The sequence below is a fragment of the Lolium perenne genome, chromosome 5 (assembly GCF_019359855.2).
Source record: "Lolium perenne isolate Kyuss_39 chromosome 5, Kyuss_2.0, whole genome shotgun sequence".
Lineage (NCBI taxonomy): Eukaryota > Viridiplantae > Streptophyta > Magnoliopsida > Poales > Poaceae > Lolium > Lolium perenne.
Window position 1 is genome coordinate 202054032 of NC_067248.2, and position 20254 is coordinate 202074285.

Below are 20254 nucleotides of genomic sequence, written 5' to 3' on the forward strand. Positions count from 1 at the left end.
ACAATATGCATACTCAAACTATTTGATCATGATAAATCACCCTTACTTCAGACAAGACGAACATGCATAGCAACTCACATGATATTCAACAAAGGTGTAATAGTTGATGGTGTCCCCAGAAACATGGTTACCGCTCAACAAGCAACTTATAAGAAATAAGATACATAAGCTACATATTCTTTACCACAATAGTTTTTAAGCTATTTTCCCATCAGCTATATATTGCAAAGACAAGGAATGAAATTTTAAAGGTAGCACTCAAGCAATTTACTTTGGAATGGCAGAGAAATACCATGTAGTAGGTAGGTATGGTGGACACAAATGGCATAGGTTTTGGCTCAAGGATTTGGATGCACGAGAAGTATTCCCTCTCAATACAAGGCTTTGGGCTAGCAAGCTTGTTTGAAGCAAACACAAGTATGAACCGGTATAGCAAAACTTACGTAAGAACATATTGCAAGCATTATAAGACTCTACACTGTCTTCCTTGTTGTTCAAAGACCTCACCAGAAAATATCTAGACTTTAGAGAGACCAATCATGCAAACCAAATTTCAACAAGCTCTATGGTAGTTCTTCACTAATGGGTGCAAAGTACATGATGTAAGAGCTTAAACATGATCTATTTGAGCACAACAATTGCCAAGTATCAAATTATTCAAGACAATATACCAATTACCACATGAAGCATTTTCTATTTCCAACCAAATAACAATGAACGAAGCAGTTTCAACCTTCGCCATGAACATTAAAAGTAACGCTAAGAACACCAGTGTCCATATGCAACAGCGGAGCGTGTCTCTCTCCCATACAAAGAATGCTAGGATCCGATTTTATTCAAACAAAAACAAAAATAAAAACATACAGACGCTCCAAGTAAAGCACATAAGATGTGACGGAATAAAAATATAGTTTCACTAGAGGTGACCTGATAAGTTGTCGATGAAGAAGGGGATGCCTTGGGCATCCCCAAGCTTAGATGCTTGAGTCTTCTTGAAATATGCAGGGATGAACCACGGGGGCATGCCCAAGCTTAGACTTTTCACTCTTCTTGATCATATTGTATCATCCTCCTCTCTTGATCCTTGAAAACTTCCTCCACACCAAACTCAAAACAATCTCATTAGAGGGTTAGTGCATAATCAAAAATTCACATATTCAGAGGTAACACAATCATTCTTAACACTTCTGGACATTGCACAAAGCTACTGAAAGTTAATGGAACAAAGAAATCCATCTAACATAGCAAAGCAGGCAATGTGAAATAAAAGGCAGAATCTGTCAAAAACAGAACAGTACGTAAAGACGAAATTTTTAGCGGCACTTAACTTGCTCAGATGAAAACGCTCAAATTGAATGAAAATTTCGTACATATCTGAGGATCATTCACGTAAACTGGCAGATTTTTCTGAGTTACCTACAGAAGGGGCTACTCAAATTCGTGAAAGTAAGAAATCTGTTTCTGCGCAGTAATCCAAATCTAGTATCAACCTTACTATCAAAGACTTTACTTGGCACAACAATGCAATAAAATAAAGATAAGGAGAGGTTGCTACAGTAGTAACAACTTCCAAGACACAACAAAACAGTAGCAAAATAAAAACATGGGTTATCTCCCAAGAAGTGCTTTCTTTATAGCCATTAAGATGGGCTCAGTAATTTTAATGATGCTCACATAAGGATGAGAGTTGAAGCAAAGAGAGCATCAAAAAGCAAGTATGAAACAAATTTAAGCCTAACCCACTTCCTATGAAAAGGAATCTTGTACACAAATAAATTCATGAAGAACAAAGTGACAAGCATAGGAAGATAAAACAAGAGTAACTTCAAAATTTTCAGCATAAAGAGGGGAAACTTAATATTATTAAGATGCATATAACCATGTTTCCCTCTCTCATAATAACTTTCAGTAGCATCATGAACAAACTCCACAATATAACTATCAGATAAAGCATTCTTATTCACATGCATAAAAGTATCATTACTCTCCACATAAGCATAATCAATTTTATTAGTAATAGTGGGAGTAAAACTATCACAACCATCATTGTAATCATCATAAATTGAAGGCATGGTATAATCATAATAAACTTTATCCTCCATAGTAGGTGGCACCAAAATACCACTATCATTATAATCATCATAAATGGGAGGCAAAGTATCATCAAAGAAAATTTTCTCCTCAATGCTTGGGGGACTAAAAATATCACAACCAGCTTCCCCAAGCTTAAATTCTTCCATAGCATTAGCAATAATAGTGTTCAAAGAGTTCATGCTAATAACATTGCTACAACTATTTTGCAAACAAAGTTCCATGGGTTTTTTAATTCTCTCTTCAAACACATCATGTCCTAATTCAATATAAAGTTCATAAAGATCTCTATTTTTTTGTTGTTTTCCATTAAGCCTAACTAGTGAAATAAAAACAAGAAACAAAAAGATGCAATTGCAGGATCTAAAGGAAATAGCTTTGAGCACTCACACACCGGCAACAGTGCTAGGAAATAGCTTAGTAGTCGGAGGATGTGAATACCTTTTACCTTACCTCCCCGGCAACGGCGCCAGAAAATAGCTTGATGTCTACGCACGCTTCTATTCCTGTAGACAGTGTTGGGCCTCCAAGAGCAGAGGTTTGTAGAACATCAGCAAGTTTCCCTTAAGTGAATCACCCAAGGTTTATCGAACTCAGGAAGGTAGAGGTCAAAGATATCCCTCTCAAGCAACCCTGCAATTACGATACAAGAAGTCTCTTGTGTCCCCAACACACCTAATACACTTATCAGATGTATAGGCGCACTAGTTCGGCGAAGAGATAGTAAAATGCAAGTGATATGGATGAATATGAGTGGTAATAACAATCTGAAATAAATATGGCAGCAAGTAAACATGCAGTAGAACAGTAAATAAACGGTGATTCGATATTTGGAAACAAGGCCTAGGGATCATACTTTCACTAGTGGACACTCTCAATAATGATCACATAAATAAATAACTTCTCTTCACTTGTGCTACTTTCTCACACTCTCTTGTTGGATAACAAACACCATTCATTGTGTAGGGCTATAAAAGCACACCTCAAGCCGGAGTAAACAAGCTCCACAACATCCGGAGTTCATATTAAAGTAACCTCTAGAGTGCATAATAGACCGTTGCAATTTAGATCGAGTACTAACATAGCATACACACTGTCAACAATAGCTATGAAAGGGGGAATAGATCGCATCAATACTATCATAGTAATAGTTAACTTCATAATCTACAAGAGATTACAATCATAACATACACCAAGTACTACATGATGCACACACTGTCAACCATCATGGAGGAGGAATAGACTACTTTAATAACATCACTAGAGTAGCACATAGATTAATAGTGATACAAAGCTCATGATCACATAAAGATCACACCATGGGAGAGAGAGATGAACCACATAGCTACCGGTAGAGCCCTCAGCCTCGGGGGAGAACTTCTCCCTCCTCATCATGGGAGACAGCAACGGCGATGAAGATGGCGGTAGTGTCGATGGAGATGACTCCGGGGCAATTCCCCGTCCCGGCGGCGTGCCAGAACAGAGACTTCTGTCCCCCGAAATGGAGTTTCGCGATGGCGGCGGCGCCCCTGGAGTCTTTCTGGAGTTTCGTCAATTGGTGTAGGGTTTTTAGGTCACGAGAGATTATATAGGCGAAGAGGCGGAGTCGGAGGGGCCAGGGGGGCTCCCTCCTCATAGGCTGGCGTGCCTCCCCCTCCAGGCTGCGCCACCCTATGGTCTGGGGGCCCTGGGCCTCCTCTCCGGCTCCCCTTCGGTGTCCTGGTCCGTCTCGGTGAAATATGATGTTTGGCCTTTGTTTCGTCGAATTCCGAGAATATTGCCCGAACAACCTTTCTGGAACCAAAAACAGCAGAAAACAGGAACTGGCACTGTGGCATCTTGTTAATAGGTTAGTTCCGGAAAATGCATGAAATTATTATAAAGTGTGAGAAAAACATGTAGGTATTGTCATAAAACTAGCATGGAACATCAGAAATTATAGATACGTTGGAGACGTATCACCGCTCTGCTAGAGGAAGAGGTCGATGATGTTGCTGCTGCCGCTACCACAGCCGATGATGATCATATGAAGATCCTCTCTTGTCTCCTAGGCATGTACGCCCGAGATTTGAAGTTGTGGCTCGGAGGTTCGCGGGCGGGGCGGCAGAAGAGCAAGTCGAGGCAGAGGATGGAGGGCTACTACATGATATACGCGGATTACTTCGGCGATGATCCACTTCACATCAATGTGGTACTTTGACGCCATTTTAGGATGAACTGTAAGCTGTTTATGGCGATTGTGGTGGCTGACATGGAGTTCGACACCTACTTCGTTTACAAGAATGACTGTGTTGGCATGGTTGGGTTTTTCCTCAATCCAGAAGTGCACATCTGCTTTGAGAACACTTGCCTATGGAGCTCCTGCTGATACACATGATTGCTACATGTGCTTGGTCGAGCCCTCTTCCATTGAGTGCATGCATAGGTTCTGCAGAGGCAGTGGTGGAAGCGTTTGGCGGACTATACCTAAGATCACCCAATGTAGAAGAAACTGACCGGATCATGCCACAAATGCAGTAAGAGTATTTCCTGTGATGCTTGGAAGTTTCGAATTCATGCATTGACAATTGAAGAACTATTCATTTGCTTGGCAAGAAATGTACAAAGGTCACAAATGAGGTTGCATTCACTAGTAGAAAACAAGGCTTATATTTTTAGCTCCAAAGAGCATCAGCACAAGTTGTGCTACGAACCCAGACTAAAATGTGCATTAGCACCGGTTCGTGCGGCCAGAGCGTCACACGGGACCAGCAGAGCTTTATCACCGGTTCGTGCGGGACCTTTAGCACCGGTTCGTGTAATGAACCTTTGCCTATAAATTCACCTCACCCCAGCCAACTCTCACTCTATTTTTTCTTGGTGGAAGGTCTGAGGGTTGTGTGCTTGTTTGTTTTACTTTCCCATGCACAAGAGGTGCTCAATGAAATGCGTGAGAGAATGATGCCGCTTGATTTCACACAAAACAAAAATGATATGAGATGCCAGAGCGACAGTTAAGCTTTCTCCTGTTTCTTTCCTCCTCGATCAAGGTAAGCAACTTTAGCCTTTCATTTGTACAGTGGTCATTTTACTAATTATGATGTTTTGTAATGGTTTTTTGATAAACTTAATTATATGATGTATATGAATCGGCGGCAATGGATGTATGTTGACCGACGCCTACCCGAGTTCATTGCAGGCCTGAAAGATTTTCTCCGTGTGGCTGAGGAAAACCCACAGACGGATGGTTTTATGTGTTGTCCATGTGTTGATTGTCGGAACTTAAAGAAATACTCTAAATGGAAAGTCCTTCACTCCCACCTGCTTTGGAAAGGTTTCATGCTCAGCTATAATTTTTTGAGCAAGTGATGACCCACAAGTATAGAGGATCGCAACAGTCTTCGCGGGTAGTAAAACCCAATTTATTGATTCGACACAAGGGGAGACAAAGAATACTTGAAAGCCTTAATAGCGGAGTTGTCAATTCAGCTGCACCTGGAAACAGACTTGCTCGCAAGAGTTTATCAGTAGTAACAGTTTTATAGCAGTAGCAGTAGTGAAATAGTAGCAGCAGAGTAGCAGAGAAAGCAGTAGTGATTATAGTAAACAGCAGGATTAAAATACTGTAGGCACGGGGACGGATAACGGGCGTTGCATGGATGAGAGAAACTCATGTAACAATTATAGCAGGGCATTTGCAGATAATAATAAAACGGTGTCGAAGTACAAAGCAATCAATAGGCATGTGTTCCAATTATAGTCGTACGTGCTCGCAATGAGAAACTTGCACAACATCTTTTGTCCTACCAGCCGGTGGCAGCCGGGCCTCAAGGGAATCTACTGGATATTAAGGTACTCCTTTTAATAGAGTACCAGAGCAAAGCATTAACACTCCGTGAACACATGTGATCCTCACGTCACTACCATCCCCTCCGGTTGTCCCGATTTCTATCACTTCGGGGCCATTGGTTCCGGACAGCGACATGTGTATACAACTTGCAGGTAAGATCATAAACAATAAATATCACGATGAAACAATAACATGTTCAGATCTGAGATCATGGCACTCGGGCCCTAGTGACAAGCATTAAGCATAACAAGTTGCAACAATATCATCAAAGTACCAATTACGGACACTAGGCACTATGCCCTAACAATCTAATGCTATTACATGACCAATCTCATCCAATCCCTACCATCCCCTTCAGCCTAAAGCGGGGGAATTACTCACACATGGATGGGGGAAACATTGCTGGTTGATGGAGAGGCGTCGGTGGTGATGGCGGCGATGATCTCCTCCAATTCCCCGTCCCGGCGGAGTGCCAGAACGGAGACTTCTGGCTCCCGAAACGGAGTTTCGCGATGTGGCGGCGTTCTGGAGGGTTTCTGGCGACTTCGACTTCCTCCCGTGCGTTTTTAGGTCGAAGGCAATAAGTAGTCCGAAGGAGGGCGTCGGGGGCCGACCGAGGTCGCCACACACTAGGGCCGCGCGGGCCTCTCCTGGGCCGCGCCGGCCTAGTGTGTGGGGCCCTCGGGCCCCCACTGCTTGCCCTTACGGCTCCGCCAATATTCTGGGAAATAGGACCTTCTGCATAAATTCCGAGGATTTTCCTGAAAGTTGGATTTCTGCACAAAAATGAGACACCAGAACAGTTCTGCTGAAAACAGCGTTAGTCCGCGTTAGTTGTATCCAAAACACACAAATTAGAGGCAAAACAATAGCAAAAGTGTTCGGGAAAGTAGATACGTTTTGGACGTATCAACTCCCCCCAAGTTTAGCTTATTGCTTGTCCTCAAGCAATTCAGTTAACAACTGAGCGATAAAAGAACTTTCACGAACACATTTGTTCATATGTTGTAAATATTCTCATGCTATGGCTAACACTTAGGTAGTTCATAATAAGATACATGCAAATAAGATCATCTAACAGCCATGTCAATCATGGAGAGGTACCAACAATTAATAATAAGCATCATGAATCATGTCTATAAGCAGGATTGCAATGTTCATAAAAGAGTATGATAAAGTGGTATCTCGCTTGCCCATATTTGATCAGCAGAACATAAATGCTCAGGCACCTCTGAAGTTCATAGAAAGACTAGAAATAGTGATTGTCAAAGATAAAAGCATCAAAGTTATACTACAATCAATCATATTTTGAGACAAGCATATTGTACTAAGAATGACAGTTGTGCTCTCAAGAAAGTGCTCAAAGAAAGGATGGAGACACAACATAAAAGTAAAAGATTGACCCTTCGCAGAGGGAAGCAGGGATTAACATGCGCTAGAGCTTTTCATTTTTAAAGCAGGTGTAAAATTATTTTGAGAGGTGTTTGTTGTTGTCAACGAATGGTAATGGGTACACCAACTACCTCGCCAACCGGACTTTCAAGAGAGGCTCCCATGAAGGACGTTATCTCTACCAGCAAGGTAGATCATCCCTCTTCTCTTTTGTTTACACAAGTATTTTAGTTTTATTATGGGTGACACTCCCCCCAACCTTTGCTTACACAAGCCATGGCTAACCGAATCCTCGGGTGCCTTCCATCAATCACATACCATGGAGGAGTGTCTATTTGCAAAATTAAGTTGCTTACTGATGAATCAGAGCAAAACATGTGAAGAGAATTATTAATGAAGTTTGATTAATCGGGGCTGGGAACCCCATTGCCAGCTCTTTTTGCAAAATTATTGGATAAGCGGACGTGCCACTAGTCCATAATGAAAGTCCGTCAAGAGTAAATGACAAGGTTGAAAGTTAAACACCACATACTTCCTCATGAGCTATGAAACATTAACACAAATTGAGAAGCATTTTGAAGGTTTTAAAGGTAGCGCATAAGAATTTACTTGGAATGGTTTGAAATGCCATGCATAGGTATTTATGGTGGACACTTTGGAACAACTTGGTTTTCAGGTGTTTGGAAGCACGAGCAGCGTTCCCGCTCAGTACAAATGAAGGCTAGCAATAGACTGGGGAGCGACAAATCAAGAGAGCAGTAACTGTCATAATCATGCTTGTGGCAAAATAAATTAACGGAGGCATAAAAGTGATACAAGAACTCTGAAGCAGTGTAAATAATCGAGGCTTAATTGACTTTTGTTCAGTCATATGCATGCGTGAGCATGTGCCAAGTCGATATAAATGAATTATTCAGAGGAGGATACCACAATGTCATACCTACTTTTGAATAAAACAATGCAAGCAAACATCCATGACATGCTACTCATATTAATAAATTGGAGCTAAACATGAGAGATCATGAACTACTAGACTTTCTCAAATGACATATACCTCACATGAACCAACTAAGCATGCTCACATGGATGAGTATATGTACAAAAATGAAAACAAATAGAGTTCATACCAGCCTCTCACCACAATCCAATTGTCGTAGATCGTCATTATTGCCTTTCACTTGTGTAGCTTGGATAATATGAAATAAAAACCACGCTCCAGCCACCGAAGACCATTGAACTCAAAATGAACTTTACAAACCAAAGAAGAACAGCAAATATTTTTGGTATTTTCGAATTGGAAACAAGAACAAGAGGAAACAAGCGAACAAAGCAAAATCTTTTTGGATTTTCTTATAGCAAACCAACGATAGCAAATAAAGCAAAGTAAAAGCAAGAAACCAAAATAAACAAATGGTGAAGAGAAACAACAGAAATATTTTTGGTCTTTTTGTGTTTTAGGAAAGAAACAAAGCGAAAACAAGAAATGGCAAACTAGAAGAGTCACATAAACACAAAGCAGCAGAAATTCGTCAAACTTGACAGCTGTACAGTACTCGATTTTTCAGAAATTCTTCCACTGCTCAAATCGAAAAGTGTTCAACTAATGAAAGTTAGATAACAACCTGGGGAACATGCTCAAAAATTGGCTTCGCAAAATAACGTTCTGGCTGTTTTTGAGAATTTTTATGGTGACAGTCCAGAATCTGTTTTCAGGCAGCACTTCCCCAAATATCATCTTCCTCTCATTAGAAAACCACTCAAAGAAGCAAAACAAGTATATACAAGTATCCAGCAATCATAATATGCCAAGAATGAGTGATGCCAGTATACCTCCCCCCAAGGTTAGGCTTTTGGCCTAAGTGGAGTTCAATCCCATCGAGGCCATGAAGTAGCATCTCCGTAGTACGACGAAGATGGATCATATTCCGGGTATGTGCTAGATGAAGCACCCGGATACGTGACGGTGTAGTCTTAGGAGGGCTCGGCGTCCTCAGAGTCATGCTGGTGGTGGAAGTCTTGTATCTTCATATTTTCCTCCACCTCCTCTTTAGTGCGCGACCATGGTTCCCTGTCAATGCTGAACAAATCTGGCTGGGGAAGAGGGATTTCCTTCTCATCCCCGTCAGCAAACAACATTCAATAGACCATATTATCTAAAGTGGAATCAGCGGTAACAAAATGATGGCTTTTCATAGCAGCAATATCAAGCCTCCTAGGGGTTAAAGGCACATCATTAGAATCAAGAGGAAGTCTTAAATGTGTTAAAATGCGCAATGCAATAGTTCCTCCAAAAATCGGCCCCCTGTTAGACAGGCGGCGAGCAATAAGAGAACCAAGATGATAAGGTGTCTGTCTAGTAAGTGCAGCGTTCAAGAAAGCAAGATGGTAGCTAGAAATATTGCTAGTGTTCTCCCTACCAAGAATGCTAGTAGCAATGTAATAGGCAAAATACTTAATGGCAGGGAGTTGGATGTTTCTTATCTTGCCACGCTGAATGGTGCGACAATCATCATCGGTGATCCCTCGATAGAGCTCCAACAGGTCCCGGGGGTTGTCATCAATCCTCCTTGCTGTACCTACAGGGGCAATATCCAATGCAACACAAAATTCTTCCAATTCCATAGTAATAGGATTACCATAAATCTTGAATGCAACTGTCGGCCCATATTGCTTGTTGTGGAACTTGAAGCTCTCGACGAACATTTTGGTGAGCATGTAGTATTGCTCCCTTTCATCTCCCACGTAGGCGGCTAAGCCCGCCCTGTTGACGAGGGTGAAGAAATCATCCAATAAGCCTGCATTTCTCAGAAAATCATAACAGGGGAAGGACGAAGCATTAGGAGCCCCATTGTCTTCCTCGGGCGTGAAGCTTGGCGCGATGATATCCTCATTGTAGGATCGCCTGAGTCGGGTGGTGGTCCTTGAGGGCCTTCCGGTGCTGGTTGTCCCTCTCTGAAACAATTCTCCAAAGTTGAAGTTCTTCATCCTCCTTTTCTGAAATTTTTCAACAAACACTATAAAATTTGATTTGGTGACATATAATCAAGGGGAACTACTATAGGAACTTGCTAGAGTACTAATCATGCATCAAAACTAGTTTATACAACTTAGAACAAGCATGCAAGCTCACTAAACATGTTACCTACAGCAGTAAAATATTCAAGATATAGTCAACCAAACAAAATTCTACTTGGGTAGACGGAGGAGTCACATACCGGAGAGCAAATGTGCCAAATTTCAGACAGAAATCTGGGCTGAGCAAAGAGATCGAAAAATCTTGAGCTCTTGAGCAAAAACGCGAGTGAGAGAAAGCTGGTGTCGATTTTTTCGGGAGAGAGAAGAGTCTGGGAGGAAGAGATGGCAAAATGGGGCAAAGGGGGGCCCACACACCGGGGTGGCGCGCCCCCCTTGCTGGTCGCGCCAGCCTGTGGGGTGCCACCCTGGGGTGCCCCACTGGTCATCCCCAGGTGCTCCCAGGTGTCTCGTCGAAAAATAGGACCAACGGTATAATTTTTGTGAATTTTTGAAAACTTTGAAAAATGCACATTTCTGGGCATTAAGTTTATTATTACTGGACAGGAAAATTTTTGAAATCTCTAATTAACTAAGGAACCTTGCAAATCAAAAGTGCTACAGCAAGTAAAACAAGTGGAGGAAGAAAGAGATGTTGTTTACCCCCTCTATGCATATAAAAAGTATTTGTTAACAAGGTTGATCAAGTCTTGCCACCAAATAAATTTTACATAGCATAAGAAGAAATAAACCTCAAATCAATCATGTTACCTTGAATTGTATTGATATGGACCCAATCATAAGAGTTTGATATTCTTCTTTAGGCTCATATATTGGACAATCAATAGTTCCAACTTTGATAGTTCTCACATTAGAGATAGTATTAACTCCACATACTTTATCAATCCTCTTGGGGAAATAGACGGTATGCTCCTTATCATCAACATTGAAAGTAACCTTTCCTTTATTGCAATCAATAACAGCCACTGCGGTGTTAAGAAAAGGTCTCCCAAGAATAATAGACATATTATCATCTTCAGGCATTTCCAACACAACAAAATCAGTTAATATCAAGCAGTTAGTAGTAACTTGAACAGGAACATCCTCACATATACCAACAGGAATATCAGTAGATTTATCAGCCATTTGCAAAGATATATCAGTAGGTATCAACTTATCTAAATAAAATCTCTTGTAAAGCGAAAAAGGCATAACACTAACACCGGCTCCCAAGTCACATAGAGCAGTTTTAACATAATTATTCTTAATAGAACAAGGAATAGTAGGTATACCTGGGTCGCCCAACTTCTTTGGAACTTTGCCATTGAAAGAGTAATTAGCAAGCATGGTGGAAATTTCCTCATTGGGGATTTTCCTTTTGTTAGTAACAATATCTTTCATATACTTTGAATAAGGAGGCAATTTAATAGCATCAGTCAAAGGGATTTGCAAGAATAAAGGTTTCATCCAATCACAAAATTTATTATAGTGTTCTTCTTCCTTTGATTTTAGTTTATTAGTAGGAAATGGCATTTGCTTTTGAACCCAAGGTTCTCTTTCATTACCATGTTTCTTAGCAATAAAATCTTCTTTAGTATACTTTTTATTTTTAGCATGCTGATACGTCTCCAACGTATCGATAATTTCTTATGTTCCATGCCACATTATTGATGTTATCTACATGTTTTATGCACACTTTATGTCATATTCGTGCATTTTCTGGAACTAACCTATTAACAAGATGCCAAAGTGCCAGTTCCTATTTTCTGCTGTTTTTGGTTTCAGAAATCCTAGTAACGAAATATTCTCGGAATTGGACGAAATCAACGCCCAGGTTCCTATTTTGCCCGGAAGCATCCAGAACACCCGAGAGTCGCCAGAGTGGACCCACAGGGGGCCCAGACCATAGGCCGGCGCGGCCCAGGCCCTGGCCGCGCCGCCCTATAGTGTCGGCGCCCCTTCGACCTTCCGAGGCTGCCCTTCCGCCTATTTAAAGCCTCCGTCGCGAAAACCCTGATGCGTTCGACGAAACCAGAGAAAAACCTTCCAGAGCCGCCGCCATCGCGAAGCCAAGATCTGGGGACAGGAGTCTCTGTTCCGGCACGCTGCCGGAACGGGGAAGTGCCCCCGGAAGGCTTCTCCATCATCACCACCGCCATCTTCATCACCGCTGCTGCTCCCATGAGGAGGGAGTAGTTCTCCATCGAGGCTCGGGGCTGTATAGGTAGCTATGTGGTTCATCTCTCTCCTATGTACTTCAATACAATAATCTCATGAGCTGCCTTACATGATTGAGATTCATATGATGATGCTTGTAATCTAGATGTCGTTATGCTAGTCAAGTGAATTTTACTTATGTGATCTCCGGAGACTCCTTGTCCCACGTGTGTAAAGGTGACAGTGTGTGCACCGTGTGGGTCTCTTAGGCTATATTTCACAGAATACTTATTCACTGTTATGAATGGCATAGTGAAGTGCTTATTTATATCTCTTTATGATTGCAATGTGTTTTGTATCACAATTTATCTATGTGCTACTCTAGCAATGTTATTACAGTAGTTTTATTCCTCGTACACGGTGTAATGGTGACAGTGTGTGCATCCGTGTTAGTACTTGGTTTATGCTATGATCATGATCTCTTGTAGATTGCGAAGTTAACTATTGCTATGACAGTATTGATGTGATCTATTCCTCCTACATATGCATGAAGGTGACAGTGTGCATGCTATGTTAGTACTTGGTTTAGTCGAATTGATCTTTCATGCACTCTAAGGTTACTTAAATATGAACATTGAATTGTGGAGCTTGTTAACTCCGGCATTGAGGGTTCGTGTAATCCTACGCAATGTGTTCATCATCCAACAAGAGTGTAGAGTATGCATTTATCTATTCTGTTATGTGATCAATGTTGAGAGTGTCCACTAGTGAAAGTCTAATCCCTAGGCCTTGTTCCTAAATATTGCTGCGTTACTACTGCTTGTTTACTGTTTCACTGTGTTACTACTGCTGCAATACTACCACCATCAACTACACGCCAGCAAGCTATTTTCTGGCACCATTGCTACTGCTCATATATATTCATACCACCTGTATTTCACTATCTCTTCGCCGAACTAGTGCACCTATTAGGTGTGTTGGGGACACAAGAGACTTCTTGCTTTGTGGTTGCAGGGTTGCATGAGAGGGATATCTTTGACCTCTTCCTCCCTGAGTTCGATAAACCTTGGGTGATCCACTTAAGGGAAAACTTGCTGCTGTTCTACAAACCTCTGCTCTTGGAGGCCCAACACTGTCTGAGAAAAGGAGGGGGCGTAGACATCAAGCTATTTTCTGGCGCCGTTGCCGGGGAGGAAAGGTAAAAGGTACTCACACTCCGGATCTCGGCTACTAAGCTATTTTCGCCGTTGTAAGTACTCGAAGCTATTTCCTTTAGATCCTGCAATTGCATCTTTTTGTTTCTTGTTTAAACTAGTTTGGCATAATGGACAAGAATGAGCTTCTTATTCTATTTCCTGATTTAAAACATGGATTGTTTGATGCGAAAATTAAAAAACCTATGGAATCTTATTTGCATGCTGGTAGTAATATTAGTATGAACGCTTTGAATACCATTGTTGATAATGATATAGAAAGTTCTAAGCTTGGGGAAGCTGGTTTTCATGATCTTTTTAGTCCCCCAAGCATTGAGGAGAAAATTTTCTTTGATGATACTTTGCCTCCCATATATGATGATTATAATGATAGTGGTCTTTTGGTGCCACCTACTATGGAGAGTAAATTTTGTTGTGATTATACTATGCCTCCAACACTTGATGAGAGTAATAATGATAGCTACTTTGTTGAATTTGCTCCCACTACATCTAATAAAATTGATTATGCTTATGTGGAGAGTAATAATTTTATGCATGAGACTCATGATAAGAATGCTTTATGTGATAGTTATATTGTTGAGTTTGCTCATGATGCTACTGAAAGTTATTATGAGAGAGGAAAATATGGTTGTAGAAATTTTCATGTTACTAAAACACCTCTCTATGTGCTGAAATTTCTGAAGCTACACTTGTTTTATCTTCCTATGCTTGTTACTTTGCTCTTCATGAACTTGTTTATTTACAAGATTCCTATGCATAGGAAGCATGTTAGACTTAAATGTGTTTTGAATTTGCCTCTTGATGCTCTCTTTTGCTTCAAATACTATTTCTTGCGAGTGCATCATTAAAACTGCTGAGCCCATCTTAACGGCTATAAAGAAAGAACTTCTTGGGAGATAACCCATGTGTTATTTTGCTACAGTACTTTGTTTTTATTTTGTGTCTTGGAAGTTGTTTACTACTGTAGCAACCTCTCCTTATCTTAGTTTTGTGTTTTGTTGTGCCAAGTAAAGTCTTTGATAGTAAAGTTCATACTAGATTTGGATTACTGCGCAGTTACAGATTTCTTTGCTGTCACGAATCTGGGCAAAATTCTCTGTAGGTAACTCAGAAAATTATGCCAATTTACGTGAGTGATCCTCAGATATGTACGCAACTTTCATTCAATTTGAGCATTTTCATTTGAGCAAGTCTGGTGCCCCAATAAAATTCGTCTTTACGGACTGTTCTGTTTTGACAGATTCTGCCTTTTATTTCGCGTTGCTTCTTTCGCTGTGTTGGGTGGATTTCTTTGTTCCATTACCTTCCAGTAGCTTTGGGCAATGTCCAGAGGTGTTAAGAATGATTGTGTCACCTCTGAACATGTGAGTTTTTGATTATGCACTAACCCTCTAATGAGTTTGTTTCGAGTTTGGTGTGGAGGAAGTTTTCAAGGGTCAAGAGAGGAGGATGATATACTATGATCAAGAAGAGTGAAGAGTCTAAGCTTGGGGATGCCCCGGTGGTTCATCCCTGCATATTTCAAGAAGACTCAAGCATCTAAGCTTGGGGATGCCCAAGGCATCCCCTTCTTCATCAACAAATTATCAGGTTCCTTCTCTTGAAACTATATTTTTATTCGGTCACATCTTATGTACTTTACTTGGAGCGTCTGTGTGCTTTTTTTTTTGTTTGTGTTTGAATAAATTGGATTACATCATGCTTGTGTGGGAGAGAGACACGCTCCGCTGGTTCGTATGAACACATGTGTTCTTAGCTCATAATATTCATGGCGAAGTTTCCTCTTCGTTAATTTGTTATATGGTTGGAATTGGAAAATGCTACATGTAGTAATTGCTATAATGTCTTGGGAAATGTGATACTTGGCAATTGTTGTGCTCATGTTTAAGCTCTTGCATCATATACTTTGCACCTATTAGTGAAGAATACATAGAGCATGCTAAAATTTGGTTTGCATAATTGGTCTCTCTAAGGTCTAGATAATTTCTAGTAAGGTGTTTGAACAACAAGGAAGACAATGTATAGTCTTATAATGCTTGTAATATATCTTTTATGTAAATTTTGCTGTACTAGTTCATACTTGTGTTTGCCTCAAACAACCTTGCTAGCCTAAACCTTGTATCGAGAGGGAATACTTCTCATGCATCCAAATCCTTGAGCCAAACAACATTATGCCATTTGTGTCCACCATACCTACCTACTACATGGTATTTCCTGCCATTCCAAGTAAATTGCTTGAGTGCTACCTTTAAACAATTCAAAATTTATCACCTCTGATTTGTGTCAATGTTTTATAGCTCATGAGGAAGTATGTGGTGTTTATCTTTCAATCTTGTTAGGCAACTTTCACCAATGGACTAGTGGCTTCATCCGCTTATCCAATAATTTTGCAAAAAGAGCTTGCAATGGGATTCCCAGTCCCAAATTAATTAACAAAAATAGACACTCCTCCATGGTATGTGATTGTTGGACGGCTCCCGAAGGATTCGGTTAGCCATGGCTTGTGTAAGCAAAGGTTGGGAGGAGTGTCATCATAATAAAACTAAAATAAAAAGGCACTCCTTCATGGTATGAGATTGTTGGCAGGCACCCGAGGATTCGGTTAGCCATGGTTTGTGAAAGAAAGGTTGGAAGGAGTGCCACCCAAAAATAAAATAAAATGGGAGCCGCTCTTTGAAGGTTTGTCTGGCAAGGGGGTTAGAGTACCCGCTACCATTCGTTGACAACAACATACACCTCTCAAAACTTTATTTTTATGCTCTCTTTATGTTTTCAAAATAAAAGCTCTAGCACAAATATAGCAATCGATGCTTTCCTCTTTGAAGGACCATTCTTTTACTTTTATGTTGAGTCAGTTCACCTATTTCTCTCCACCTCAAGAAGCAAACACTTGTGTGAACTGTGCATTGATTCCTGCATACTTGCATATTGCACTTGTTATATTACTTTGCATTGACAACTATCCATGAGATATACATGTTACAAGTTGAAAGCAACCGCTGAAACTTAATCTTCCATTGTGTTGCTTCAATACCTTTACTTTGAATTATTGCTTTATGAGTTAACTCTTATGCAAGACTTATTGATGCTTGTCTTGAAAGTGCTATTCGTGAAAAGTCTTTGCTTTATGATTCAGTTGTTTACTCATGTCATTACCATTGTTTTGATCGCTGCATTCATTACATATGTTTACAATAGTATGATCAAGGTTATGATGGCATGTCACTCCAGAAATTATCTTTGTTATCGTTTTACCTGCTCGGGACGAGCAGAACTAAGCTTGGGGATGCTGATACGTCTCCAACGTATCGATAATTTCTTATGTTCCATGCCACATTATTGATGTTATCTACATGTTTTATGCACACTTTATGTCATATTCGTGCATTTTCTGGAACTAACCTATTAACAAGATGTCGAAGTGCCAGTTCCTGTTTTCTGCTGTTTTTGGTTTCAGAAATCCTAGTAACGAAATATTCTCGGAATTGGACGAAATCAACGCCCAGGTTCCTATTTTGCCCGAAAGCATCCAGAACACCCGAGAGTCGCCAGAGTGGACCCACAGGGGGCCCAGACCATAGGCCGGTGCGGCCCAGGCCCTGGCCGCGCCGCCCTATAGTGTCGGCGCCCCTTCGACCTTCCGAGGCTGCCCTTCCGCCTATTTAAAGCCTCCGTCGCGAAAACCCTGATGCGTTCGACGAAACCAGAGAAAAACCTTCCAGAGCCGCCGCCATCGCGAAGCCAAGATCTGGGGGACAGGAGTCTCTGTTCCGGCACGCTGCCGGAACGGGGAAGTGCCCCCGGAAGGCTTCTCCATCATCACCACCGCCATCTTCATCACCGCTGCTGCTCCCATGAGGAGGGAGTAGTTCTCCATCGAGGCTCGGGGCTGTACAGGTAGCTATGTGGTTCATCTCTCTCCTATGTACTTCAATACAATAATCTCATGAGCTGCCTTACATGATTGAGATTCATATGATGATGCTTGTAATCTAGATGTCGTTATGCTAGTCAAGTGAATTTTACTTATGTGATCTCCGGAGACTCCTTGTCCCACGTGTGTAAAGGTGACAGTGTGTGCACCGTGTGGGTCTCTTAGGCTATATTTCACAGAATACTTATTCACTGTTATGAATGGCATAGTGAAGTGCTTATTTATATCTCTTTATGATTGCAATGTGTTTTGTATCACAATTTATCTATGTGCTACTCTAGCAATGTTATTAAAGTAGTTTTATTCCTCCTACACGGTGTAATGGTGACAGTGTGTGCATCCGTGTTAGTACTTGGTTTATGCTATGATCATGATCTCTTGTAGATTGCGAAGTTAACTATTGCTATGACAGTATTGATGTGATCTACTCCTCCTACATATGCATGAAGGTGACAGTGTGCATGCTATGTTAGTACTTGGTTTAGTCGAATTGATCTTTCATGCACTCTAAGGTTACTTAAATATGAACATTGAATTGTGGAGCTTGTTAACTCCGGCATTGAGGGTTCGTGTAATCCTACGCAATGTGTTCATCATCCAACAAGAGTGTAGAGTATGCATTTATCTATTCTGTTATGTGATCAATGTTTAGAGTGTCCACTAGTGAAAGTCTAATCCCTAGGCCTTGTTCCTAAATACTGCTGCGTTACTACTGCTTGTTTCTTTGTTTCTTTGTGTTACTACTGCTGCAATACTACCACCATCAACTACACGCCAGCAAGCTATTTTCTGGCACCGTTGCTACTGCTCATATATATTCATACCACCTGTATTTCACTATCTCTTCGCCGAACTAGTGCACCTATTAGGTGTGTTGGGGACACAAGAGACTTCTTGCTTTGTGGTTGCAGGGTTGCATGAGAGGGATATCTTTGACCTCTTCCTCCCTGAGTTCGATAAACCTTGGGTGATCCACTTAAGGGAAAACTTGCTGCTGTTCTACAAACCTCTGCTCTTGGAGGCCCAACACTGTCTACAGGAAAAGGAGGGGGGGCGTAGACATCACATGCTTTTCAGGTTCATCTTCAACTTCTTCTTTATCAGAAGCATCGTTCTTATCATTATCATTACCATTATCATGTTCATTACCACTTTCAGTTTCAGCATCGGAAATAGAAATACTATTAGGATCATTAACAGGTTCAGAGGATTCTACAACCTTTTTATGTTTCTTCTTCTTTTTCTTAGAAGGACCACTAGGTTCAATTCGTTGAGAATGTTGTTCAATTCTTTTGGGATGCCCTTCAGGATATAGAGGATCCTGGGTAGAGACACCGCCTCTAGTTGTTACTTCATAAGCATGTTTCTCTTTAGAATTATTTTTTAACAAGTCATTTTGAACTTTAGTGAGTTGATCAATTTGAGTTTGAACCATTTGAAAATGTTTAACAAGCATCTTAACATCATTGGAGGTTCTCTCCACAATATCATGCAAATTGCTAATAGCTTGAGAATTTTCCATTAGATGATTCTCTACTCTCATATTAAAATTTTCTTGCTTAACAATATAATTATCAAACTCATCTAAGCATTGAGCAGGAGGTTTTGAATACGGAATATCTTCCCTGGTAAAGCGTTGAAGGGAGTTTACCTCGATCATGGATGAAGGGGGAATTATCTCACATATATCTTCTATGGGAGGTAGATTCTTCACATCTTCGGATTTAATAGCTTTTTCCTTGAGAGACTTCTTAGCTTCCCTCATATCTTCATCATTCAATTCAATTAAACCCCTCTTCTTCAATATTGGCGTTGGAGTTGGTTCAGGTATATTCCAATCATCATGATTCTGGCCTATTTTAGCCAATAATTCTTCAGCTTAAATGCAGAGTTCTTTTCCTGAAAACACAACCAGCACAACTATCCAAATATGCTCTAGATTCAATGGTTAGTCCACTATAAAATATATCAAGTAGATCATTCTTTTCTAAATCATGTCCAGGTCGAGCTCTGATAAGAGAACAAAATCTTGCCCAAGCCTCAGGCAATTTCTCTTCATCTCCCTGGTCAAACCTATAAATTTTCTGTAAAGCAATATGTTGAGCACTAGCAGGAAAGTATTTTCGAAAGAAAACATCACGCAGCTCAGTTGGACTTTTATTAGAACCAGGAGGCAAATTATTATACCAAGTTTTAGCATCATCCTTTAATGAGAAAGGAAAATTTTTAGCGACAAAATAAGTACGCATCTTGACATTATCAGAAAACAAGCTACTCATAGAAGAAAGTTCAATCATGTGTTCTACAGCACTTTCTTTTTCAGTACCACAAAAGGGTGCTTTCTCTACAATAGCTATATGAGATAGATCAAGAGAAAAATCATAATCTTTATCCTTAATGCATATAGGAGATGTGGCAAATTTAGGATCAGGAGATAACTTGTGCCTAACAGTATATTGTGTGAGAAACTTTTTAATTTTTCTTGCATCAGCAGTAGCATTGCATCTATTAATAAAATCATCATTAAGCTCCACATAATCCTCATCAGGATCATCACTAGAATAATCAAGTTCAGGTGAATTAACAGGTGTAGTAGCATTAGGAGTTTCAGCATTTTCAATTTGT